This window comes from Paralichthys olivaceus, chromosome 5 (assembly GCF_024713975.1).
Source record: "Paralichthys olivaceus isolate ysfri-2021 chromosome 5, ASM2471397v2, whole genome shotgun sequence".
Taxonomy (NCBI): Eukaryota; Metazoa; Chordata; class Actinopteri; order Pleuronectiformes; family Paralichthyidae; genus Paralichthys; species Paralichthys olivaceus.
In genome coordinates, this window is record NC_091097.1 from 22180612 (window position 1) to 22202024 (window position 21413).

Here is a 21413-nt window from a genome sequence, read left to right on the forward strand (position 1 = left end):
AGAATAACTATTTTGAGCAAGTGGAGGGAAAGAGAGGGGAAAGAATAACTGACTTTGTAGGGATAGTGGAAAGAGTAGGAGAATTCTATAGGGAGTTATTTAAGAAAGAAGAAGTAGATGAGGAGAGTAGCAGGCAGGTGATAGAAAAGATGGAAGCTAGGCTGAGTGATGAGGACAGAGAAGGATGTGAAGGAGAGATAACTAAGGGAGAGATAGGGAAAGCAATAGATGAGTTAGGCAGAAATAAAAGTCCAGGGATAGATGGGATAATAGGAGAGTTTTATATAGAGTTTAAGGAAGAATTAGTGCCAGTGTTAGATAGATTATTTAGGTATATAGAAGAGAAGGGAGAGATGCCACACAGCATGACAATAGGGCTAGTTAGTATAATTTACAAAAAAGGGAGCAGGAACAAATTAGAAAATTACAGACCACTCACAATGTTAAATGGTGATTATAAAATATTAGCAAAGGTATTAGCGAATAGGATAAAGGGGGTTATAGGGACGGTGGTGGGAAGCACACAAGCATATAGCATACCAGGAAGAGACATAGCCGACACAATAAGCAGTATTAGGGACACCATCACACACATGAAGGGGAACAATATAGGGATAGTAGCGAGTTTGGATCTGAATAAAGCATTTGATAGAGTAGATCATGGGTATTTATATAAGGTATTAGATAAAGTGGGTTTTGGAAATAGGATGATAAGATGGATAAGGAGGATGTATGAAAGAGCAGCGAGTAAGATAAAAATAAACGGGATAGTGACAGAGGAGTTTAGATTAGAGAGATCAGTTAGACAAGGATGTCCGCTATCGGCTCTGCTGTACGCCTTGTCAGCAGAGCCGCTAGCGGCACTAATATTGCAAAATAGAGGGATTAAGGGCATAGAACTACCGGGTGGACAGATGAGCACGCTATATCAATACGCAGACGACACAACAGTGACAGTTAGGGACAAAGAAAGTGTAGTAGAGGTTTTAAAAAGTGTAGAGCAGTATGGTAGGGCATCAGGAGCAAAAGTAAACATAGAGAAATCAGAGATAATGTACATAGGGGAGAACAGAGAAGAGAGGGAGGAGATCAGAATGAAGGAAAACAAAGGGTATATGAAGGTGTTAGGTGTAAATTTAGGGATAGAGGAGAAAGAAGGGAGAGATAGGCAGTATGAGGGGATAGTGAATAGGATTAGAAAGACGTTAGGGTTTTGGAAGAGAAGAGGATTGAAGCTAAAAGGGAAGGTAATTGTAGTAAATTGTTTAATAATGAGCAAGCTGGTGTATGTGATGAATGTGATGGATGTGCCTGAGAAAGTGATGAAAGAAGTGGGAGGGATGGTGAGTGACTTTTTGTGGGATGGGAAGGGGGTTAGAATAGCAAGGGAAGTACTAGAAAATGAGTATGAAGATGGGGGACTGAAACTGGTTAACTTAGAGAGGAAAAAAAAAGCACTGAGGGTGAAAATGATGGTGAGATACTTAAAGAATAAAAGTGATCAGGTGTGGAAGGTGTGTTTAACAGAAGCTATCAACAAAACTGGAGGGTGTGGTGAGAGTGGAGTGTATATGAAAATGAAAAAAGGGATGTTAGATGGAGTGACTGATTATTACAAAGAGATGCTGGGAGCGTGGGGAGAGTTTCTGAGTTTTGTGAAGTATGAATGCAAAAATGTAAAGCAGGTATGGGAGCAGCCAGCGTTTTTAAATCCAAAAATCACAGTGGAGGGGGAGACCATCTTTAACAGGGTAATATGGAGAGCAGGGATAAGGAAGGTGAGGGACATGGTGTACGAGTACACACCGGGTTTTATGAGGGCACAGGTGATTGTAGATGAGGTCAGGGGGAATGGGGATGAAATATGGCCGGGTACAGCTGAAGGGGTCATAGAAAAAATAAAAAAAGCAATGCCCAAAGAATGGAAGGAAATGATTGAGAGAGAGAACGTGAACGGAGGAGAAGATGAAATAGATATGTATGTAGGGGAAGGGGAGTGCAAGTTGAGTCTGAAGGATGTAAAAACAAGGATGATATATGAATGTATGAGGGAGAAAGAACTGAGGAGGCCGGCTGCAGAGAAAGTGTGGGTCAAAGTAATGGATAACATGGATGCAAAGCAAATATGGACCAATCTGAGAGTGAAGTGGAACACGACTGAATGTGAACACTTTGACTACATGCTAAGGCACAACAGGATATACAACAACCTGATAAAGAGCAAGTTTGACCGGGAGGTGGGAAAGGAATGTGACGTATGTGAAGTGGGAGTGGAGACATGTATGCATGAGTTTGTTGAATGTGGGGAACTAAGGGTGTACTTTGGGAAAATAAGGGAGTTAATAAATAGGTGCTGGGAGGGAGACTTTGTGGGGAGAAGCGAATGGAAGAAGCTGTGGTTGTTTGGAGTGGTGGAGAGAAAGAGAGGATGCAATGTAAATCTGTTAAACTATGTCCTGAGCCACGCACGATATGCAGTGAAACTAAGGAGAAACACTGCGCAGTATGAAAGGAGAAAATGTGACGTGTGGAATGTTTTTAAAAATTTGACAGAAAGGGATGTGAAAGTGATGCACAGCTACATTGGGAAAGACGACTTTCAGAAAGGGTTTGTGGACGGGAGCACCTTCATAGAAATAACGAATGGAGATGTGAATGAGGTGAGAATGGATTTTGGTTAAGATTTGTTTTGGGCCTTTTTGTTTTTGGTTGGTTTTATTGCTTTTATTGATTTGTGTGTTTCCTGTATCGAGTGATGTATACATGTGAAAAGTTAAGACCTGACAGAGGCAAACATGTAAACGAACGATGTAAAAAACAAATGTATGTAAAAAAAATGTAAATTCAATCTATTTTTGATAATAAAAGAAAAAAAAAAAAAAAACACGCCCAATCTCGTCCGATCTCGGAAGCTAAGCAGGGTCGGGCCTGGTTAGTACTTGAATGGGAGACCGCCTGGGAATACCAGGTGCTGTAAGCTTTTTAGACTTTTCTTTGCAGAGGGCGCTGTTGCTGCTGCTTCAGAGGAGACACCTCTTGGAAAGAGCAGGAAAGACTGTTCATCAAAGGAAAAAAGAATATGGAACCCTCACATCATCACTGAAAGGTGAAAGTGAGCATTCATCAGATTTGTTTCTAATCAAAACACTACTTTATTCATGTTTTATTAACATATCATTTTCAAATTGTCTTATTTGGAGAGAGCGATGAGAGAGCAGGGAGTTTACTCTGCATCAGGGAAACAACTGGATATGAAACACTGACAATATTGCTGAAGGTCATTTTTGAAAATTGTAATGATTTTTTTCTTGCAACGATATGACAAAATTGCACCTTGAGATTGATTTTGGAACAATTGACCCTCCCGCCCACCCACAACTCAAGATGCTATGGTTGCAAAGCAACAGAAGAACCATTGATGATGGTGATGATTCACATGTATAAAGGAGGTATTGTGGGTGGAGTTAATCGCTTACAGCCATACCACCCTGAACACGCCCAATCTCGTCCGATCTCGGAAGCTAAGCAGGGTCGGGCCTGGTTAGTACTTGAATGGGAGACTGCCTGGGAATACCAGGTGCTGTAAGCTTTTTAGACTTTTCTTTGCAGAGGGCGCTGTTGCTGCTGCTTCAGAGGAGACACCTCTTGGAAAGAGCAGGAAAGACTGTTCATCAAAGGAAAAAAGAATATGGAACCCTCACATCATCACTGAAAGGTGAAAGTGAGCATTCATCAGATTTGTTTCTAATCAAAACACTACTTTATTCATGTTTTATTAACATATCATTTTCAAATTGTCTTATTTGGAGAGAGCGATGAAAGAGCAGGGAGTTTACTCTGCATCAGGGAAACAACTGGATATGAAACACTGACAATATTGCTGAAGGTCATTTTTGAAAATTGTAATGATTTTTTTCTTGCAACGATATGCCAAAATTGCACCTTGAGATTGATTTTGGAACAATTGACCCTCACGCCCACCCACACCTCAAGATGCTATGGTTGCAAAGCAACAGAAGAACCATTGATGATGGTGATGATTCACATGTATAAAGGAGGTATTGTGGGTGGAGTTAATCGCTTACGGCCATACCACCCTGAACACGCCCGATCTCGTCCGATCTCGGAAGCTAAGCAGGGTCGGGCCTGGTTAGTACTTGAATGGGAGACCGCCTGGGAATACCAGGTGCTGTAAGCTTTTTAGACTTTTCTTTGCAGAGGGCGCTGTTGCTGCTGCTTCAGAGGAGACACCTCTTGTAAAGAGCAGGAAAGACTGTTCATCAAAGGAAAAAAGAATATGGAACCCTCACATCATCACTGAAAGGTGAAAGTGAGCATTCATCAGATTTGTTTCTAATCAAAACACTACTTTATTCATGTTTTATTAACATATCATTTTCAAATTGTCTTATTTGGAGAGAGCGATGAAAGAGCAGGGAGTTTACTCTGCATCAGGGAAACAACTGGATATGAAACACTGACAATATTGCTGAAGGTCATTTTTGAAAATTGTAATGATTTTTTTCTTGCAACGATATGCCAAAATTGCACCTTGAGATTGATTTTGGAACAATTGACCCTCACGCCCACCCACACCTCAAGATGCTATGGTTGCAAAGCAACAGAAGAACCATTGATGATGGTGATGATTCACATGTATAAAGGAGGTATTGTGGGTGGAGTTAATCGCTTACGGCCATACCACCCTGAACACGCCCAATCTCGTCCGATCTCGGAAGCTAAGCAGGGTCGGGCCTGGTTAGTACTTGAATGGGAGACCGCCTGGGAATACCAGGTGCTGTAAGCTTTTTAGACTTTTCTTTGCAGAGGGCGCTGTTCCTGCTGCTTCAGAGGAGACACCTCTTGGAAAGAGCAGGAAAGACTGTTCATCAAAGGAAAAAAGAATATGGAACCCTCACATCATCACTGAAAGGTGAAAGTGAGCATTCATCAGATTTGTTTCTAATCAAAACACTACTTTATTCATGTTTTATTAACATATCATTTTCAAATTGTCTTATTTGGAGAGAGCGATGAAAGAGCAGGGAGTTTACTCTGCATCAGGGAAACAACTGGATATGAAACACTGACAATATTGCTGAAGGTCATTTTTGAAAATTGTAATGATTTTTTTCTTGCAACGATATGACAAAATTGCACCTTGAGATTGATTTTGGAACAATTGACCCTCACGCCCACCCACACCTCAAGATGCTATGGTTGCAAAGCAACAGAAGAACCATTGATGATGGTGATGATTCACATGTATAAAGGAGGTATTGTGGGTGGAGTTAATCGCTTACGGCCATACCACCCTGAACACGCCCAATCTCGTCCGATCTCGGAAGCTAAGCATGGTCGGGCCTGGTTAGTACTTGAATGGGAGACCGCCTGGGAATACCAGGTGCTGTAAGCTTTTTAGACTTTTCTTTGCAGAGGGCGCTGTTGCTGCTGCTTCAGAGGAGACACCTCTTGGAAAGAGCAGGAAAGACTGTTCATCAAAGGAAAAAAGAATATGGAACCCTCACATCATCACTGAAAGGTGAAAGTGAGCATTCATCAGATTTGTTTCTAATCAAAACACTACTTTATTCATGTTTTATTAACATATCATTTTCAAATTGTCTTATTTGGAGAGAGCGATGAAAGAGCAGGGAGTTTACTCTGCATCAGGGAAACAACTGGATATGAAACACTGACAATATTGCTGAAGGTCATTTTTGAAAATTGTAATGATTTTTTTCTTGCAACGATATGACAAAATTGCACCTTGAGATTGATTTTGGAACAATTGACCCTCACGCCCACCCACACCTCAAGATGCTATGGTTGCAAAGCAACAGAAGAACCATTGATGATGGTGATGATTCACATGTATAAAGGAGGTATTGTGGGTGGAGTTAATCGCTTACGGCCATACCACCCTGAACACGCCCAATCTCGTCCGATCTCTGAAGCTAAGCAGGGTCGGGCCTGGTTAGTACTTGAATGGGAGACCGCCTGGGAATACCAGGTGCTGTAAGCTTTTTAGACTTTTCTTTGCAGAGGGCGCTGTTGCTGCTGCTTCAGAGGAGACACCTCTTGGAAAGAGCAGGAAAGACTGTTCATCAAAGGAAAAAAGAATATGGAACCCTCACATCATCACTGAAAGGTGAAAGTGAGCATTCATCAGATTTGTTTCTAATCAAAACACTACTTTATTCATGTTTTATTAACATATCATTTTCAAATTGTCTTATTTGGAGAGAGCGATGAGAGAGCAGGGAGTTTACTCTGCATCAGGGAAACAACTGGATATGAAACACTGACAATATTGCTGAAGGTCATTTTTGAAAATTGTAATGATTTTTTTCTTGCAACGATATGACAAAATTGCACCTTGAGATTGATTTTGGAACAATTGACCCTCCCGCCCAACCACACCTCAAGATGCTATGGTTGCAAAGCAACAGAAGAACCATTGATGATGGTGATGATTCACATGTATAAAGGAGGTATTGTGGGTGGAGTTAATCGCTTACGGCCATACCACCCTGAACACGCCCAATCTCGTCCGATCTCGGAAGCTAAGCAGGGTCGGGCCTGGTTAGTACTTGAATGGGAGACCGCCTGGGAATACCAGGTGCTGTAAGCTTTTTAGACTTTTCTTTGCAGAGGGCGCTGTTGCTGCTGCTTCAGAGGAGACACCTCTTGGAAAGAGCAGGAAAGACTGTTCATCAAAGGAAAAAAGAATATGGAACCCTCACATCATCACTGAAAGGTGAAAGTGAGCATTCATCAGATTTGTTTCTAATCAAAACACTACTTTATTCATGTTTTATTAACATATCATTTTCAAATTGTCTTATTTGGAGAGAGCGATGAGAGAGCAGGGAGTTTACTCTGCATCAGGGAAACAACTGGATATGAAACACTGACAATATTGCTGAAGGTCATTTTTGAAAATTGTAATGATTTTTTTCTTGCAACGATATGACAAAATTGCACCTTGAGATTGATTTTGGAACAATTGACCCCCCTGCCCACCCGCACCTCAAGATTCTATGGTTGCAAAGCAACAGAAGAACCATTGATGATGGTGATGATTCACATGTATAAAGGAGGTATTGTGGGTGGAGTTAATCGCTTACGGCCATACCACCCTGAACACGCCCGATCTCGTCTGATCTCGGAAACTAAGCACGGTCGGGCCTGGTTAGTACTTGAATGGGAGACCGCCTGGGAATACCAGGTGCTGTAAGCTTTTTAGACTTTTCTTTGCAGAGGGCGCTGTTGCTGCTGCTTCAGAGGAGACACCTCTTGGAAAGAGCAGGAAAGACTGTTCATCAAAGGAAAAAAGAATATGGAACCCTCACATCATCACTGAAAGGTGAAAGTGAGCATTCATCAGATTTGTTTCTAATCAAAACACTACTTTATTCATGTTTTATTAACATATCATTTTCAAATTGTCTTATTTGGAGAGAGCGATGAAAGAGCAGGGAGTTTACTCTGCATCAGGGAAACAACTGGATATGAAACACTGACAATATTGCTGAAGGTCATTTTTGAAAATTGTAATGATTTTTTTCTTGCAACGATATGCCAAAATTGCACCTTGAGATTGATTTTGGAACAATTGACCCTCACGCCCACCCACACCTCAAGATGCTATGGTTGCAAAGCAACAGAAGAACCATTGATGATGGTGATGATTCACATGTATAAAGGAGGTATTGTGGGTGGAGTTAATCGCTTACGGCCATACCACCCTGAACACGCCCGATCTCGTCCGATCTCGGAAGCTAAGCAGGGTCGGGCCTGGTTAGTACTTGAATGGGAGACCGCCTGGGAATACCAGGTGCTGTAAGCTTTTTAGACTTTTCTTTGCAGAGGGCGCTGTTGCTGCTGCTTCAGAGGAGACACCTCTTGGAAAGAGCAGGAAAGACTGTTCATCAAAGGAAAAAAGAATATGGAACCCTCACATCATCACTGAAAGGTGAAAGTGAGCATTCATCAGATTTGTTTCTAATCAAAACACTACTTTATTCATGTTTTATTAACATATCATTTTCAAATTGTCTTATTTGGAGAGAGCGATGAAAGAGCAGGGAGTTTACTCTGCATCAGGGAAACAACTGGATATGAAACACTGACAATATTGCTGAAGGTCATTTTTGAAAATTGTAATGATTTTTTTCTTGCAACGATATGACAAAATTGCACCTTGAGATTGATTTTGGAACAATTGACCCTCACGCCCACCCACACCTCAAGATGCTATGGTTGCAAAGCAACAGAAGAACCATTGATGATGGTGATGATTCACATGTATAAAGGAGGTATTGTGGGTGGAGTTAATCGCTTACGGCCATACCACCCTGAACACGCCCAATCTCGTCCGATCTCGGAAGCTAAGCAGGGTCGGGCCTGGTTAGTACTTGAATGGGAGACCGCCTGGGAATACCAGGTGCTGTAAGCTTTTTAGACTTTTCTTTGCAGAGGGCGCTGTTGCTGCTGCTTCAGAGGAGACACCTCTTGGAAAGAGCAGGAAAGACTGTTCATCAAAGGAAAAAAGAATATGGAACCCTCACATCATCACTGAAAGGTGAAAGTGAGCATTCATCAGATTTGTTTCTAATCAAAACACTACTTTATTCATGTTTTATTAACATATCATTTTCAAATTGTCTTATTTGGAGAGAGCGATGAAAGAGCAGGGAGTTTACTCTGCATCAGGGAAACAACTGGATATGAAACACTGACAATATTGCTGAAGGTCATTTTTGAAAATTGTAATGATTTTTTTCTTGCAACGATATGACAAAATTGCACCTTGAGATTGATTTTGGAACAATTGACCCTCACGCCCACCCACACCTCAAGATGCTATGGTTGCAAAGCAACAGAAGAACCATTGATGATGGTGATGATTCACATGTATAAAGGAGGTATTGTGGGTGGAGTTAATCGCTTACGGCCATACCACCCTGAACACGCCCAATCTCGTCCGATCTCTGAAGCTAAGCAGGGTCGGGCCTGGTTAGTACTTGAATGGGAGACCGCCTGGGAATACCAGGTGCTGTAAGCTTTTTAGACTTTTCTTTGCAGAGGGCGCTGTTGCTGCTGCTTCAGAGGAGACACCTCTTGGAAAGAGCAGGAAAGACTGTTCATCAAAGGAAAAAAGAATATGGAACCCTCACATCATCACTGAAAGGTGAAAGTGAGCATTCATCAGATTTGTTTCTAATCAAAACACTACTTTATTCATGTTTTATTAACATATCATTTTCAAATTGTCTTATTTGGAGAGAGCGATGAGAGAGCAGGGAGTTTACTCTGCATCAGGGAAACAACTGGATATGAAACACTGACAATATTGCTGAAGGTCATTTTTGAAAATTGTAATGATTTTTTTCTTGCAACGATATGACAAAATTGCACCTTGAGATTGATTTTGGAACAATTGACCCTCCCGCCCAACCACACCTCAAGATGCTATGGTTGCAAAGCAACAGAAGAACCATTGATGATGGTGATGATTCACATGTATAAAGGAGGTATTGTGGGTGGAGTTAATCGCTTACGGCCATACCACCCTGAACACGCCCGATCTCGTCTGATCTCGGAAACTAAGCACGGTCGGGCCTGGTTAGTACTTGAATGGGAGACCGCCTGGGAATACCAGGTGCTGTAAGCTTTTTAGACTTTTCTTTGCAGAGGGCGCTGTTGCTGCTGCTTCAGAGGAGACACCTCTTGGAAAGAGCAGGAAAGACTGTTCATCAAAGGAAAAAAGAATATGGAACCCTCACATCATCACTGAAAGGTGAAAGTGAGCATTCATCAGATTTGTTTCTAATCAAAACACTACTTTATTCATGTTTTATTAACATATCATTTTCAAATTGTCTTATTTGGAGAGAGCGATGAAAGAGCAGGGAGTTTACTCTGCATCAGGGAAACAACTGGATATGAAACACTGACAATATTGCTGAAGGTCATTTTTGAAAATTGTAATGATTTTTTTCTTGCAACGATATGCCAAAATTGCACCTTGAGATTGATTTTGGAACAATTGACCCTCACGCCCACCCACACCTCAAGATGCTATGGTTGCAAAGCAACAGAAGAACCATTGATGATGGTGATGATTCACATGTATAAAGGAGGTATTGTGGGTGGAGTTAATCGCTTACGGCCATACCACCCTGAACACGCCCGATCTCGTCCGATCTCGGAAGCTAAGCAGGGTCGGGCCTGGTTAGTACTTGAATGGGAGACCGCCTGGGAATACCAGGTGCTGTAAGCTTTTTAGACTTTTCTTTGCAGAGGGCGCTGTTGCTGCTGCTTCAGAGGAGACACCTCTTGGAAAGAGCAGGAAAGACTGTTCATCAAAGGAAAAAATAATATGGAACCCTCACATCATCACTGAAAGGTGAAAGTGAGCATTCATCAGATTTGTTTCTAATCAAAACACTACTTTATTCATGTTTTATTAACATATCATTTTCAAATTGTCTTATTTGGAGAGAGCGATGAAAGAGCAGGGAGTTTACTCTGCATCAGGGAAACAACTGGATATGAAACACTGACAATATTGCTGAAGGTCATTTTTGAAAATTGTAATGATTTTTTTCTTGCAACGATATGACAAAATTGCACCTTGAGATTGATTTTGGAACAATTGACCCTCACGCCCACCCACACCTCAAGATGCTATGGTTGCAAAGCAACAGAAGAACCATTGATGATGGTGATGATTCACATGTATAAAGGAGGTATTGTGGGTGGAGTTAATCGCTTACGGCCATACCACCCTGAACACGCCCAATCTCGTCCGATCTCTGAAGCTAAGCAGGGTCGGGCCTGGTTAGTACTTGAATGGGAGACCGCCTGGGAATACCAGGTGCTGTAAGCTTTTTAGACTTTTCTTTGCAGAGGGCGCTGTTGCTGCTGCTTCAGAGGAGACACCTCTTGGAAAGAGCAGGAAAGACTGTTCATCAAAGGAAAAAAGAATATGGAACCCTCACATCATCACTGAAAGGTGAAAGTGAGCATTCATCAGATTTGTTTCTAATCAAAACACTACTTTATTCATGTTTTATTAACATATCATTTTCAAATTGTCTTATTTGGAGAGAGCGATGAGAGAGCAGGGAGTTTACTCTGCATCAGGGAAACAACTGGATATGAAACACTGACAATATTGCTGAAGGTCATTTTTGAAAATTGTAATGATTTTTTTCTTGCAACGATATGACAAAATTGCACCTTGAGATTGATTTTGGAACAATTGACCCTCCCGCCCAACCACACCTCAAGATGCTATGGTTGCAAAGCAACAGAAGAACCATTGATGATGGTGATGATTCACATGTATAAAGGAGGTATTGTGGGTGGAGTTAATCGCTTACGGCCATACCACCCTGAACACGCCCAATCTCGTCCGATCTCGGAAGCTAAGCAGGGTCGGGCCTGGTTAGTACTTGAATGGGAGACCGCCTGGGAATACCAGGTGCTGTAAGCTTTTTAGACTTTTCTTTGCAGAGGGCGCTGTTGCTGCTGCTTCAGAGGAGACACCTCTTGGAAAGAGCAGGAAAGACTGTTCATCAAAGGAAAAAAGAATATGGAACCCTCACATCATCACTGAAAGGTGAAAGTGAGCATTCATCAGATTTGTTTCTAATCAAAACACTACTTTATTCATGTTTTATTAACATATCATTTTCAAATTGTCTTATTTGGAGAGAGCGATGAGAGAGCAGGGAGTTTACTCTGCATCAGGGAAACAACTGGATATGAAACACTGACAATATTGCTGAAGGTCATTTTTGAAAATTGTAATGATTTTTTTCTTGCAACGATATGACAAAATTGCACCTTGAGATTGATTTTGGAACAATTGACCCTCACGCCCACCCACACCTCAAGATGCTATGGTTGCAAAGCAACAGAAGAACCATTGATGATGGTGATGATTCACATGTATAAAGGAGGTATTGTGGGTGGAGTTAATCGCTTACGGCCATACCACCCTGAACACGCCCAATCTCGTCCGATCTCGGAAGCTAAGCAGGGTCGGGCCTGGTTAGTACTTGAATGGGAGACCGCCTGGGAATACCAGGTGCTGTAAGCTTTTTAGACTTTTCTTTGCAGAGGGCGCTGTTCCTGCTGCTTCAGAGGAGACACCTCTTGGAAAGAGCAGGAAAGACTGTTCATCAAAGGAAAAAAGAATATGGAACCCTCACATCATCACTGAAAGGTGAAAGTGAGCATTCATCAGATTTGTTTCTAATCAAAACACTACTTTATTCATGTTTTATTAACATATCATTTTCAAATTGTCTTATTTGGAGAGAGCGATGAAAGAGCAGGGAGTTTACTCTGCATCAGGGAAACAACTGGATATGAAACACTGACAATATTGCTGAAGGTCATTTTTGAAAATTGTAATGATTTTTTTCTTGCAACGATATGACAAAATTGCACCTTGAGATTGATTTTGGAACAATTGACCCTCACGCCCACCCACACCTCAAGATGCTATGGTTGCAAAGCAACAGAAGAACCATTGATGATGGTGATGATTCACATGTATAAAGGAGGTATTGTGGGTGGAGTTAATCGCTTACGGCCATACCACCCTGAACACGCCCAATCTCGTCCGATCTCGGAAGCTAAGCAGGGTCGGGCCTGGTTAGTACTTGAATGGGAGACCGCCTGGGAATACCAGGTGCTGTAAGCTTTTTAGACTTTTCTTTGCAGAGGGCGCTGTTGCTGCTGCTTCAGAGGAGACACCTCTTGGAAAGAGCAGGAAAGACTGTTCATCAAAGGAAAAAAGAATATGGAACCCTCACATCATCACTGAAAGGTGAAAGTGAGCATTCATCAGATTTGTTTCTAATCAAAACACTACTTTATTCATGTTTTATTAACATATCATTTTCAAATTGTCTTATTTGGAGAGAGCGATGAAAGAGCAGGGAGTTTACTCTGCATCAGGGAAACAACTGGATATGAAACACTGACAATATTGCTGAAGGTCATTTTTGAAAATTGTAATGATTTTTTTCTTGCAACGATATGACAAAATTGCACCTTGAGATTGATTTTGGAACAATTGACCCTCACGCCCACCCACACCTCAAGATGCTATGGTTGCAAAGCAACAGAAGAACCATTGATGATGGTGATGATTCACATGTATAAAGGAGGTATTGTGGGTGGAGTTAATCGCTTACGGCCATACCACCCTGAACACGCCCAATCTCGTCCGATCTCGGAAGCTAAGCAGGGTCGGGCCTGGTTAGTACTTGAATGGGAGACCGCCTGGGAATACCAGGTGCTGTAAGCTTTTTAGACTTTTCTTTGCAGAGGGCGCTGTTGCTGCTGCTTCAGAGGAGACACCTCTTGGAAAGAGCAGGAAAGACTGTTCATCAAAGGAAAAAAGAATATGGAACCCTCACATCATCACTGAAAGGTGAAAGTGAGCATTCATCAGATTTGTTTCTAATCAAAACACTACTTTATTCATGTTTTATTAACATATCATTTTCAAATTGTCTTATTTGGAGAGAGCGATGAAAGAGCAGGGAGTTTACTCTGCATCAGGGAAACAACTGGATATGAAACACTGACAATATTGCTGAAGGTCATTTTTGAAAATTGTAATGATTTTTTTCTTGCAACGATATGACAAAATTGCACCTTGAGATTGATTTTGGAACAATTGACCCTCACGCCCACCCACACCTCAAGATGCTATGGTTGCAAAGCAACAGAAGAACCATTGATGATGGTGATGATTCACATGTATAAAGGAGGTATTGTGGGTGGAGTTAATCGCTTACGGCCATACCACCCTGAACACGCCCAATCTCGTCCGATCTCTGAAGCTAAGCAGGGTCGGGCCTGGTTAGTACTTGAATGGGAGACCGCCTGGGAATACCAGGTGCTGTAAGCTTTTTAGACTTTTCTTTGCAGAGGGCGCTGTTGCTGCTGCTTCAGAGGAGACACCTCTTGGAAAGAGCAGGAAAGACTGTTCATCAAAGGAAAAAAGAATATGGAACCCTCACATCATCACTGAAAGGTGAAAGTGAGCATTCATCAGATTTGTTTCTAATCAAAACACTACTTTATTCATGTTTTATTAACATATCATTTTCAAATTGTCTTATTTGGAGAGAGCGATGAGAGAGCAGGGAGTTTACTCTGCATCAGGGAAACAACTGGATATGAAACACTGACAATATTGCTGAAGGTCATTTTTGAAAATTGTAATGATTTTTTTCTTGCAACGATATGACAAAATTGCACCTTGAGATTGATTTTGGAACAATTGACCCTCCCGCCCAACCACACCTCAAGATGCTATGGTTGCAAAGCAACAGAAGAACCATTGATGATGGTGATGATTCACATGTATAAAGGAGGTATTGTGGGTGGAGTTAATCGCTTACGGCCATACCACCCTGAACACGCCCAATCTCGTCCGATCTCGGAAGCTAAGCAGGGTCGGGCCTGGTTAGTACTTGAATGGGAGACCGCCTGGGAATACCAGGTGCTGTAAGCTTTTTAGACTTTTCTTTGCAGAGGGCGCTGTTGCTGCTGCTTCAGAGGAGACACCTCTTGGAAAGAGCAGGAAAGACTGTTCATCAAAGGAAAAAAGAATATGGAACCCTCACATCATCACTGAAAGGTGAAAGTGAGCATTCATCAGATTTGTTTCTAATCAAAACACTACTTTATTCATGTTTTATTAACATATCATTTTCAAATTGTCTTATTTGGAGAGAGCGATGAAAGAGCAGGGAGTTTACTCTGCATCAGGGAAACAACTGGATATGAAACACTGACAATATTGCTGAAGGTCATTTTTGAAAATTGTAATGATTTTTTTCTTGCAACGATATGACAAAATTGCACCTTGAGATTGATTTTGGAACAATTGACCCTCCCGCCCACCCACACCTCAAGATGCTATGGTTGCAAAGCAACAGAAGAACCATTGATGATGGTGATGATTCACATGTATAAAGGAGGTATTGTGGGTGGAGTTAATCGCTTACGGCCATTGCACCCTGAACACACCCAATCTCGTCCGATCTCGGAAGCTAAGCAGGGTCGGGCCTGGTTAGTACTTGAATGGGAGACCGCCTGGGAATACCAGGTGCTGTAAGCTTTTTAGACTTTTCTTTGCAGAGGGCGCTGTTGCTGCTGCTTCAGAGGAGACACCTCTTGGAAAGAGCAGGAAAGACTGTTCATCAAAGGAAAAAAGAATATGGAACCCTCACATCATCACTGAAAGGTGAAAGTGAGCATTCATCAGATTTGTTTCTAATCAAAACACTACTTTATTCATGTTTTATTAACATATCATTTTCAAATTGTCTTATTTGGAGAGAGCGATGAAAGAGCAGGGAGTTTACTCTGCATCAGGGAAACAACTGGATATGAAACACTGACAATATTGCTGAAGGTCATTTTTGAAAATTGTAATGATTTTTTTCTTGCAACGATATGACAAAATTGCACCTTGAGATTGATTTTGGAACAATTGACCCTCCCGCCCAACCACACCTCAAGATGCTATGGTTGCAAAGCAACAGAAGAACCATTGATGATGGTGATGATTCACATGTATAAAGGAGGTATTGTGGGTGGAGTTAATCGCTTACGGCCATACCACCCTGAACACGCCCAATCTCGTCCGATCTCGGAAGCTAAGCAGGGTCGGGCCTGGTTAGTACTTGAATGGGAGACCGCCTGGGAATACCAGGTGCTGTAAGCTTTTTAGACTTTTCTTTGCAGAGGGCGCTGTTGCTGCTGCTTCAGAGGAGACACCTCTTGGAAAGAGCAGGAAAGACTGTTCATCAAAGGAAAAAAGAATATGGAACCCTCACATCATCACTGAAAGGTGAAAGTGAGCATTCATCAGATTTGTTTCTAATCAAAACACTACTTTATTCATGTTTTATTAACATATCATTTTCAAATTGTCTTATTTGGAGAGAGCGATGAAAGAGCAGGGAGTTTACTCTGCATCAGGGAAACAACTGGATATGAAACACTGACAATATTGCTGAAGGTCATTTTTGAAAATTGTAATGATTTTTTTCTTGCAACGATATGACAAAATTGCACCTTGAGATTGATTTTGGAACAATTGACCCTCCCGCCCACCCACACCTCAAGATGCTATGGTTGCAAAGCAACAGAAGAACCATTGATGATGGTGATGATTCACATGTATAAAGGAGGTATTGTGGGTGGAGTTAATCGCTTACGGCCATACCACCCTGAACACGCCCAATCTCGTCCGATCTCGGAAGCTAAGCAGGGTCGGGCCTGGTTAGTACTTGAATGGGAGACCGCCTGGGAATACCAGGTGCTGTAAGCTTTTTAGACTTTTCTTTGCAGAGGGCGCTGTTGCTGCTGCTTCAGAGGAGACACCTCTTGGAAAGAGCAGGAAAGACTGTTCATCAAAGGAAAAAAGAATATGGAACCCTCACATCATCACTGAAAGGTGAAAGTGAGCATTCATCAGATTTGTTTCTAATCAAAACACTACTTTATTCATGTTTTATTAACATATCATTTTCAAATTGTCTTATTTGGAGAGAGCGATGAAAGAGCAGGGAGTTTACTCTGCATCAGGGAAACAACTGGATATGAAACACTGACAATATTGCTGAAGGTCATTTTTGAAAATTGTAATGATTTTTTTCTTGCAACGATATGACAAAATTGCACCTTGAGATTGATTTTGGAACAATTGACCCTCACGCCCACCCACACCTCAAGATGCTATGGTTGCAAAGCAACATAAGAACCATTGATGATGGTGATGATTCACATGTATAAAGGAGGTATTGTGGGTGGAGTTAATCGCTTACGGCCATACCTCCCTGAACACGCCCAATCTCGTCCGATCTCGGAAGCTAAGCAGGGTCGGGCCTGGTTAGTACTTGAATGGGAGACCGCCTGGGAATACCAGGTGCTGTAAGCTTTTTAGACTTTTCTTTGCAGAGGGCGCTGTTGCTGCTGCTTCAGAGGAGACACCTCTTGGAAAGAGCAGGAAAGACTGTTCATCAAAGGAAAAAAGAATATGGAACCCTCACATCATCACTGAAAGGTGAAAGTGAGCATTCATCAGATTTGTTTCTAATCAAAACACTACTTTATTCATGTTTTATTAACATATCATTTTCAAATTGTCTTATTTGGAGAGAGCGATGAAAGAGCAGGGAGTTTACTCTGCATCAGGGAAACAACTGGATATGAAACACTGACAATATTGCTGAAGGTCATTTTTGAAAATTGTAATGATTTTTTTCTTGCAACGATATGCCAAAATTGCACCTTGAGATTGATTTTGGAACAATTGACCCTCACGCCCACCCACACCTCAAGATGCTATGGTTGCAAAGCAACAGAAGAACCATTGATGATGGTGATGATTCACATGTATAAAGGAGGTATTGTGGGTGGAGTTAATCGCTTACGGCCATACCTCCCTGAACACGCCCAATCTCGTCCGATCTCGGAAGCTAAGCAGGGTCGGGCCTGGTTAGTACTTGAATGGGAGACCGCCTGGGAATACCAGGTGCTGTAAGCTTTTTAGACTTTTCTTTGCAGAGGGCGCTGTTGCTGCTGCTTCAGAGGAGACACCTCTTGGAAAGAGCAGGAAAGACTGTTCATCAAAGGAAAAAAGAATATGGAACCCTCACATCATCACTGAAAGGTGAAAGTGAGCATTCATCAGATTTGTTTCTAATCAAAACACTACTTTATTCATGTTTTATTAACATATCATTTTCAAATTGTCTTATTTGGAGAGAGCGATGAAAGAGCAGGGAGTTTACTCTGCATCAGGGAAACAACTGGATATGAAACACTGACAATATTGCTGAAGGTCATTTTTGAAAATTGTAATGATTTTTTTCTTGCAACGATATGCCAAAATTGCACCTTGAGATTGATTTTGGAACAATTGACCCTCACGCCCACCCACACCTCAAGATGCTATGGTTGCAAAGCAACAGAAGAACCATTGATGATGGTGATGATTCACATGTATAAAGGAGGTATTGTGGGTGGAGTTAATCGCTTACGGCCATACCACCCTGAACACGCCCGATCTCGTCCGATCTTGGAAGCTAAGCAGGGTCGGGCCTGGTTAGTACTTGAATGGGAGACCGCCTGGGAATACCAGGTGCTGTAAGCTTTTTAGACTTTTCTTTGCAGAGGGCGCTGTTGCTGCTGCTTCAGAGGAGACACCTCTTGGAAAGAGCAGGAAAGACTGTTCATCAAAGGAAAAAAGAATATGGAACCCTCACATCATCACTGAAAGGTGAAAGTGAGCATTCATCAGATTTGTTTCTAATCAAAACACTACTTTATTCATGTTTTATTAACATATCATTTTCAAATTGTCTTATTTGGAGAGAGCGATGAGAGAGCAGGGAGTTTACTCTGCATCAGGGAAACAACTGGATATGAAACACTGACAATATTGCTGAAGGTCATTTTTGAAAATTGTAATGATTTTTTTTCTTGCAACGATATGACAAAATTGCACCTTGAGATTGATTTTGGAACAATTGACCCCCCTGCCCACCCGCACCTCAAGATTCTATGGTTGCAAAGCAACAGAAGAACCATTGATGATGGTGATGATTCACATGTATAAAGGAGGTATTGTGGGTGGAGTTAATCGCTTACGGCCATACCACCCTGAACACGCCCGATCTCGTCTGATCTCGGAAACTAAGCACGGTCGGGCCTGGTTAGTACTTGAATGGGAGACCGCCTGGGAATACCAGGTGCTGTAAGCTTTTTAGACTTTTCTTTGCAGAGGGCGCTGTTGCTGCTGCTTCAGAGGAGACACCTCTTGGAAAGAGCAGGAAAGACTGTTCATCAAAGGAAAAAAGAATATGGAACCCTCACATCATCACTGAAAGGTGAAAGTGAGCATTCATCAGATTTGTTTCTAATCAAAACACTACTTTATTCATGTTTTATTAACATATCATTTTCAAATTGTCTTATTTGGAGAGAGCGATGAGAGAGCAGGGAGTTTACTCTGCATCAGGGAAACAACTGGATATGAAACACTGACAATATTGCTGAAGGTCATTTTTGAAAATTGTAATGATTTTTTTCTTGCAACGATATGACAAAATTGCACCTTGAGATTGATTTTGGAACAATTGACCCCCCTGCCCACCCGCACCTCAAGATTCTATGGTTGCAAAGCAACAGAAGAACCATTGATGATGGTGATGATTCACATGTATAAAGGAGGTATTGTGGGTGGAGTTAATCGCTTACGGCCATACCACCCTGAACACGCCCGATCTCGTCTGATCTCGGAAACTAAGCACGGTCGGGCCTGGTTAGTACTTGAATGGGAGACCGCCTGGGAATACCAGGTGCTGTAAGCTTTTTAGACTTTTCTTTGCAGAGGGCGCTGTTGCTGCTGCTTCAGAGGAGACACCTCTTGGAAAGAGCAGGAAAGACTGTTCATCAAAGGAAAAAAGAATATGGAACCCTCACATCATCACTGAAAGGTGAAAGTGAGCATTCATCAGATTTGTTTCTAATCAAAACACTACTTTATTCATGTTTTATTAACATATCATTTTCAAATTGTCTTATTTGGAGAGAGCGATGAAAGAGCAGGGAGTTTACTCTGCATCAGGGAAACAACTGGATATGAAACACTGACAATATTGCTGAAGGTCATTTTTGAAAATTGTAATGATTTTTTTCTTGCAACGATATGACAAAATTGCACCTTGAGATTGATTTTGGAACAATTGACCCCCCTGCCCACCCACACCTCAAGATTCTATGGTTGCAAAGCAACAGAAGAACCATTGATGATGGTGATGATTCACATGTATAAAGGAGGTATTGTGGGTGGAGTTAATCGCTTACGGCCATACCACCCTGAACACGCCCGATCTCGTCTGATCTCGGAAACTAAGCACGGTCGGGCCTGGTTAGTACTTGAATGGGAGACCGCCTGGGAATACCAGGTGCTGTAAGCTTTTTAGACTTTTCTTTGCAGAGGGCGCTGTTGCTGCTGCTTCAGAGGAGACACCTCTTGGAAAGAGCAGGAAAGACTGTTCATCAAAGGAAAAAAGAATATGGAACCCTCACATCATCACTGAAAGGTGAAAGTGAGCATTCATCAGATTTGTTTCTAATCAAAACACTACTTTATTCATGTTTTATTAACATATCATTTTCAAATTGTCTTATTTGGAGAGAGCGATGAAAGAGCAGGGAGTTTACTCTGCATCAGGGAAACAACTGGATATGAAACACTGACAATATTGCTGAAGGTCATTTTTGAAAATTGTAATGATTTTTTTCTTGCAACGATATGACAAAATTGCACCTTGAGATTGATTTTGGAACAATTGACCCTCACGCCCACCCACACCTCAAGATGCTATGGTTGCAAAGCAACAGAAGAACCATTGATGATGGTGATGATTCACATGTATAAAGGAGGTATTGTGGGTGGAGTTAATCGCTTACGGCCATACCACCCTGAACACGCCCAATCTCGTCCGATCTCGGAAGCTAAGCAGGGTCGGGCCTGGTTAGTACTTGAATGGGAGACCGCCTGGGAATACCAGGTGCTGTAAGCTTTTTAGACTTTTCTTTGCAGAGGGCGCTGTTGCTGCTGCTTCAGAGGAGACACCTCTTGGAAAGAGCAGGAAAGACTGTTCATCAAAGGAAAAAAGAATATGGAACCCTCACATCATCACTGAAAGGTGAAAGTGAGCATTCATCAGATTTGTTTCTAATCAAAACACTACTTTATTCATGTTTTATTAACATATCATTTTCAAATTGTCTTATTTGGAGAGAGCGATGAAAGAGCAGGGAGTTTACTCTGCATCAGGGAAACAACTGGATATGAAACACTGACAATATTGCTGAAGGTCATTTTTGAAAATTGTAATGATTTTTTTCTTGCAACGATATGACAAAATTGCACCTTGAGATTGATTTTGGAACAATTGACCCTCACGCCCACCCACACCTCAAGATGCTATGGTTGCAAAGCAACAGAAGAACCATTGATGATGGTGATGATTCACATGTATAAAGGAGGTATTGTGGGTGGAGTTAATCGCTTACGGCCATACCACCCTGAACACGCCCAATCTCGTCCGATCTCGGAAGCTAAGCAGGGTCGGGCCTGGTTAGTACTTGAATGGGAGACCGCCTGGGAATACCAGGTGCTGTAAGCTTTTTAGACTTTTCTTTGCAGAGGGCGCTGTTGCTGCTGCTTCAGAGGAGACACCTCTTGGAAAGAGCAGGAAAGACTGTTCATCAAAGGAAAAAAGAATATGGAACCCTCACATCATCACTGAAAGGTGAAAGTGAGCATTCATCAGATTTGTTTCTAATCA

The 21413-nt window shown here is 41.8% G+C and overlaps 30 non-coding genes across 30 annotated transcripts; all 30 read left to right on the forward strand.

Annotated features, from left to right (window-relative positions):
* Positions 1-3470: 3470 nt before the first annotated feature.
* On the forward strand, positions 3471-3589 carry LOC138409156 (5S ribosomal RNA). The gene has a single exon (XR_011242476.1). It is a non-coding gene; the product is annotated as a 5S ribosomal RNA (ribosomal RNA).
* Positions 3590-4079: 490 nt separating this feature from the next.
* On the forward strand, positions 4080-4198 carry LOC138407936 (5S ribosomal RNA). Its single transcript, XR_011241254.1, has one exon. It is a non-coding gene; the product is annotated as a 5S ribosomal RNA (ribosomal RNA).
* A 490-nt stretch (positions 4199-4688) lies between these two features.
* On the forward strand, positions 4689-4807 carry LOC138408905 (5S ribosomal RNA). Its single transcript, XR_011242226.1, has one exon. It is a non-coding gene; the product is annotated as a 5S ribosomal RNA (ribosomal RNA).
* A 490-nt stretch (positions 4808-5297) lies between these two features.
* On the forward strand, positions 5298-5416 carry LOC138409201 (5S ribosomal RNA). Its single transcript, XR_011242521.1, has one exon. It is a non-coding gene; the product is annotated as a 5S ribosomal RNA (ribosomal RNA).
* A 490-nt stretch (positions 5417-5906) lies between these two features.
* Positions 5907-6025, forward strand: LOC138409254 (5S ribosomal RNA). The gene has a single exon (XR_011242574.1). It is a non-coding gene; the product is annotated as a 5S ribosomal RNA (ribosomal RNA).
* Positions 6026-6515: 490 nt separating this feature from the next.
* LOC138408906 (5S ribosomal RNA) lies at positions 6516-6634 on the forward strand. The gene has a single exon (XR_011242227.1). It is a non-coding gene; the product is annotated as a 5S ribosomal RNA (ribosomal RNA).
* A 490-nt stretch (positions 6635-7124) lies between these two features.
* Positions 7125-7243, forward strand: LOC138409179 (5S ribosomal RNA). Its single transcript, XR_011242499.1, has one exon. It is a non-coding gene; the product is annotated as a 5S ribosomal RNA (ribosomal RNA).
* Positions 7244-7733: 490 nt separating this feature from the next.
* LOC138407937 (5S ribosomal RNA) lies at positions 7734-7852 on the forward strand. The gene has a single exon (XR_011241255.1). It is a non-coding gene; the product is annotated as a 5S ribosomal RNA (ribosomal RNA).
* Positions 7853-8342: 490 nt separating this feature from the next.
* On the forward strand, positions 8343-8461 carry LOC138408907 (5S ribosomal RNA). The gene has a single exon (XR_011242228.1). It is a non-coding gene; the product is annotated as a 5S ribosomal RNA (ribosomal RNA).
* A 490-nt stretch (positions 8462-8951) lies between these two features.
* LOC138409255 (5S ribosomal RNA) lies at positions 8952-9070 on the forward strand. The gene has a single exon (XR_011242575.1). It is a non-coding gene; the product is annotated as a 5S ribosomal RNA (ribosomal RNA).
* A 490-nt stretch (positions 9071-9560) lies between these two features.
* LOC138409180 (5S ribosomal RNA) lies at positions 9561-9679 on the forward strand. Its single transcript, XR_011242500.1, has one exon. It is a non-coding gene; the product is annotated as a 5S ribosomal RNA (ribosomal RNA).
* A 490-nt stretch (positions 9680-10169) lies between these two features.
* On the forward strand, positions 10170-10288 carry LOC138407938 (5S ribosomal RNA). The gene has a single exon (XR_011241256.1). It is a non-coding gene; the product is annotated as a 5S ribosomal RNA (ribosomal RNA).
* A 490-nt stretch (positions 10289-10778) lies between these two features.
* Positions 10779-10897, forward strand: LOC138409256 (5S ribosomal RNA). Its single transcript, XR_011242576.1, has one exon. It is a non-coding gene; the product is annotated as a 5S ribosomal RNA (ribosomal RNA).
* A 490-nt stretch (positions 10898-11387) lies between these two features.
* On the forward strand, positions 11388-11506 carry LOC138408908 (5S ribosomal RNA). Its single transcript, XR_011242229.1, has one exon. It is a non-coding gene; the product is annotated as a 5S ribosomal RNA (ribosomal RNA).
* Positions 11507-11996: 490 nt separating this feature from the next.
* On the forward strand, positions 11997-12115 carry LOC138408909 (5S ribosomal RNA). The gene has a single exon (XR_011242230.1). It is a non-coding gene; the product is annotated as a 5S ribosomal RNA (ribosomal RNA).
* Positions 12116-12605: 490 nt separating this feature from the next.
* On the forward strand, positions 12606-12724 carry LOC138408910 (5S ribosomal RNA). Its single transcript, XR_011242231.1, has one exon. It is a non-coding gene; the product is annotated as a 5S ribosomal RNA (ribosomal RNA).
* Positions 12725-13214: 490 nt separating this feature from the next.
* On the forward strand, positions 13215-13333 carry LOC138408911 (5S ribosomal RNA). Its single transcript, XR_011242232.1, has one exon. It is a non-coding gene; the product is annotated as a 5S ribosomal RNA (ribosomal RNA).
* Positions 13334-13823: 490 nt separating this feature from the next.
* Positions 13824-13942, forward strand: LOC138409257 (5S ribosomal RNA). Its single transcript, XR_011242577.1, has one exon. It is a non-coding gene; the product is annotated as a 5S ribosomal RNA (ribosomal RNA).
* Positions 13943-14432: 490 nt separating this feature from the next.
* Positions 14433-14551, forward strand: LOC138408912 (5S ribosomal RNA). Its single transcript, XR_011242233.1, has one exon. It is a non-coding gene; the product is annotated as a 5S ribosomal RNA (ribosomal RNA).
* Positions 14552-15041: 490 nt separating this feature from the next.
* Positions 15042-15160, forward strand: LOC138409306 (5S ribosomal RNA). The gene has a single exon (XR_011242626.1). It is a non-coding gene; the product is annotated as a 5S ribosomal RNA (ribosomal RNA).
* A 490-nt stretch (positions 15161-15650) lies between these two features.
* On the forward strand, positions 15651-15769 carry LOC138408914 (5S ribosomal RNA). The gene has a single exon (XR_011242235.1). It is a non-coding gene; the product is annotated as a 5S ribosomal RNA (ribosomal RNA).
* A 490-nt stretch (positions 15770-16259) lies between these two features.
* LOC138408915 (5S ribosomal RNA) lies at positions 16260-16378 on the forward strand. The gene has a single exon (XR_011242236.1). It is a non-coding gene; the product is annotated as a 5S ribosomal RNA (ribosomal RNA).
* Positions 16379-16868: 490 nt separating this feature from the next.
* LOC138409056 (5S ribosomal RNA) lies at positions 16869-16987 on the forward strand. Its single transcript, XR_011242377.1, has one exon. It is a non-coding gene; the product is annotated as a 5S ribosomal RNA (ribosomal RNA).
* A 490-nt stretch (positions 16988-17477) lies between these two features.
* LOC138409057 (5S ribosomal RNA) lies at positions 17478-17596 on the forward strand. Its single transcript, XR_011242378.1, has one exon. It is a non-coding gene; the product is annotated as a 5S ribosomal RNA (ribosomal RNA).
* A 490-nt stretch (positions 17597-18086) lies between these two features.
* Positions 18087-18205, forward strand: LOC138408712 (5S ribosomal RNA). The gene has a single exon (XR_011242031.1). It is a non-coding gene; the product is annotated as a 5S ribosomal RNA (ribosomal RNA).
* Positions 18206-18696: 491 nt separating this feature from the next.
* On the forward strand, positions 18697-18815 carry LOC138409181 (5S ribosomal RNA). The gene has a single exon (XR_011242501.1). It is a non-coding gene; the product is annotated as a 5S ribosomal RNA (ribosomal RNA).
* Positions 18816-19305: 490 nt separating this feature from the next.
* LOC138409183 (5S ribosomal RNA) lies at positions 19306-19424 on the forward strand. Its single transcript, XR_011242503.1, has one exon. It is a non-coding gene; the product is annotated as a 5S ribosomal RNA (ribosomal RNA).
* Positions 19425-19914: 490 nt separating this feature from the next.
* LOC138409184 (5S ribosomal RNA) lies at positions 19915-20033 on the forward strand. The gene has a single exon (XR_011242504.1). It is a non-coding gene; the product is annotated as a 5S ribosomal RNA (ribosomal RNA).
* A 490-nt stretch (positions 20034-20523) lies between these two features.
* Positions 20524-20642, forward strand: LOC138408916 (5S ribosomal RNA). Its single transcript, XR_011242237.1, has one exon. It is a non-coding gene; the product is annotated as a 5S ribosomal RNA (ribosomal RNA).
* A 490-nt stretch (positions 20643-21132) lies between these two features.
* On the forward strand, positions 21133-21251 carry LOC138408917 (5S ribosomal RNA). The gene has a single exon (XR_011242238.1). It is a non-coding gene; the product is annotated as a 5S ribosomal RNA (ribosomal RNA).
* Positions 21252-21413: the final 162 nt, after the last annotated feature.